The sequence below is a fragment of the Melanerpes formicivorus genome, unplaced genomic scaffold (assembly GCF_026170545.1).
Source record: "Melanerpes formicivorus ecotype bairdi unplaced genomic scaffold, bMelFor1.0.p_v2 SCAF_10, whole genome shotgun sequence".
Classification (NCBI taxonomy): domain Eukaryota; kingdom Metazoa; phylum Chordata; class Aves; order Piciformes; family Picidae; genus Melanerpes; species Melanerpes formicivorus.
The window spans coordinates 912,434-915,658 of record NW_027142362.1 but is presented as its reverse complement, the minus strand read 5'-3'; positions in this window follow the sequence as shown (position 1 = coordinate 915,658).

Here is a 3,225-nt window from a genome sequence, read left to right as displayed (position 1 = left end):
ATCAGAGCTAGGACAAGACAAAAAAAATCCAGAAGAGGCAAGAGAACTATTAGGAGAATTAAAGTGACAAATGAACAGATAAAAGGTGCAAAATGTCATCTTAATTTTGTGGTGCTCCCAGGTGGGAATTCAAGAGCAACACAATGAGTGCCACAGGGAAACAGGCATCAGTGGATCAGGGACCTCCTTCTCCCTGGCCTCGTTCCCTAAAATTCCAAATATACAAAAGATGAGGTCTTGCTGAAGGCAAGGCACTGCCCCCTCATCTCATTGTTACGTGTAATCCAGAGCTACAGTCATTTCATAGGAGGAAAAGGAGCTGGACTGAATGTGCTAATGGAGAAAATGGAGACCAAATCTCTGTTTATTCTGGTCCAGTTTATTTGATTGCCCTAGGAAACATGAGAGGTAGTGAGGATCACATTAGCAAAGAAAACAGAACAGCAACAGGCTCATAGTTTACAGTTCATGCAAACATTGTGCCAGTCACTGAACCAGAAAAAAATGAGTTGGCACAGAGGCAGTAACCAGTTGAGAGAGGATCTACTGCTAAGGTACAGATCCTTTCTCAACTAGGGACTGCCTCAGAATTATGTGAAAGGTAGATGGGAAATAGTGCTGCAGAGCTAAGCTAAACAATCAGGAGAGAATACTGCATTGGCTGGGTTTGCCTTGCTCCCCCTTCTTCCCTGTTTATTGCCACAAGAAAGAGCATTTTTGCCTGTAAAAATCTTTGTGTCTAAAGAGGTAACACTGGGGTGCACTCCTGCACCAGTGTTCTGGGTATCTCAACTTCTCTGCTTCAACTTGATGGAGAAAATCACAGCAAAACTGTTAACTGTGGACCTCTCTATGATCAACATTACCTCCACTTTAAGCATCTACATTTACAAACTTCTTGCTTGTGGGGAAAAAATCATAACACAGTGGGGTCTGTGTTGATAGGTTGGACTCGATGATCCCCAAGGTCCTTTCCAACCTAAGTGATACTGTGATACTGTGGTTCAACTTACCAGGAGGCTGCTCTCACCAGCTGCTCATTGTGGAGATGTCAAAAGAACAAGATTGAGTCCTAGATGGTCGGAGCATGTAAGCTATGTCTAGCCAGGAGGAGAAAGTGTTGTCAAACACATGGCACTCTTCTTGACCCAGGAGATAAACCTTCATGCCTTTTTTTGCAGATGTGTTTACAGATGTTCCCAGAAAGGGGCAGCAGAGACCAAACCCACACAGTTAATAGACGTCCTGATCAGGGGGAAACATAAGCAGAGCCAGAATTATTTGCAGTGTTTCTTTTCCTGGCACACAGAAGCTCCACCATGTGACCATTCAAATAAAAACAATGGCTGCTCTCTAGGCCAAAATGGGGCTGCTTGGCATAATCCAGTAATCTCCAGGCACTCTGAGATCCTGCTTTCAGAGGGCACTGAGCCTGCCCAAAAGTGGATGCTGTGTGGGTTGCAAGCGCTGGCGCGAGGGCACGTAACGCATCATGAAGCGCCGTGTAAGGCACTGCTTCACATCTCAAGTCACTACAGCAGCATGGTAACCTTTGAGTTGGGCAGGGGCATTAACAGGGGCAACAATAATAACTTGGGAAAGGTTTACTCTCAGGGTCATTAGCACCTACACCACGGCTCACGACCAACACAATTTGGCTTCCACCTAACCTTGAAAGAGGAGAGGAGAAAGAGTGGTGCATGTAACATCAAGATTCCCAATGGTTCACATTGGTGTGAACTGTGAAGTGGGATACCGGGAAGCCCATCCTTGTGTCACCTTTACAATTCCTTCAGGCTCTCTTGAGCCACTCAAGAGTTAATTCTAGAGCTCATTCAAGCTGCTGCCTGAAGGAAAAGGCACTGTTACTTACCTGGAGCAAATCCCCTATCTTTTACTTGATTGAAGCCACTTATCCCATACTTGTGCTCTTGCTTTATGACTCTCTCTTGCACTATCCATAATCCACAAGGGAGGGGATGATTTTCATGGTGAGGATGTCCAGGAGCTCAGGTCATGGGACAATACAACAGGCATAAAGCATGCAGTCAGGCTTTTCCTCAAAGAGCTTCTGACCTAAGAAGATGATTTGAAAACATAAGCAAGCAGGAGGCAATGTGAGGCGAGAAACAGCTATCTGCAGCAAGGACCTGAGGCAGGAACAGTTTTATCAGCAGATCAAGAACCCTTTCTGGTCCTGCTCTCAGCATAGCCCAACACACCAGCAAATCTGGACGGAGACTGAAATCTTGGCTCCTCCTGAAGCCAGTGGCAAACATCCCACTGGCTTCAGTGGGAGCAGGACTTCATGCCAGATCTCATGCTTCCCATTCCTTTGCTGTAGCCATGAGAGCATGCTTCCCTTCCAAGGCTGTGTCTGCAGCTAGGGCCTTCAGGAGCAGAATGGCTCTCCTTGCAACCTGAGAAGTATCAATTGGAAAAGAAAGACTTAACAGAAATGGCCAGTGTCCTGAAGAACAGCTTGCTTAGAGCATTGTTTCTTTCTCTTTGAGATGTTTCCTTTAGGCCCACAGGATGCACAGTAGCTCAAGCACACAGCTCTTTACTGTGATGGAATCACTAGTGGAAGAAATGCTACGATCTGGGTTACACAACACTCATCTCTCCCAGGCTTAACATCCCTCATTCCATACCTGCTCACACAGCAGTACCTGTACATAGTGTAACTTACAGCAGCAGAAGACTAAGCTGACCCATTTCTGATTTTATCACAACAGTGCTGATGCCTGTTGAAGGAAGTAAAAGAAATGGATGCTGGGAGAGCTGTGCACTGATCACCCAAGGCTCTACCTTCGCCCTGGCCCAAGCATCTCTGCTAAGATGAGCGTCTTAAGACCTCTGAGCTATTTGTGAGCTCTCATTTCCTGCAAATCTTTGCTTTCCTTGGTCAAAATCAAGACTTCCATTGAGGGAACCTTGGTGAGTGCTTTGTGATCAGTCAAGCAGAGCAGAGGGTGTACACAGAACCTCCCATCTTCTAGACATAGTGAAATGAGTCTCTTTGCTCCAGAAATTCAGGAGGCACCAGCATGGTGCTGACCACCTGCATTATTTCTTAGGTCACGCAGCATGCCTCCTGCACAGATTGATGTCTGCACAGCTGACTGTTTGCATATCAGTTCTGGAGGCAAAGGAAATTCCTCAAATCCCAGAGCACAAATGTGCACTGCTACAGAAAAGCAGGTGGAGATGTGCCAAGTTACA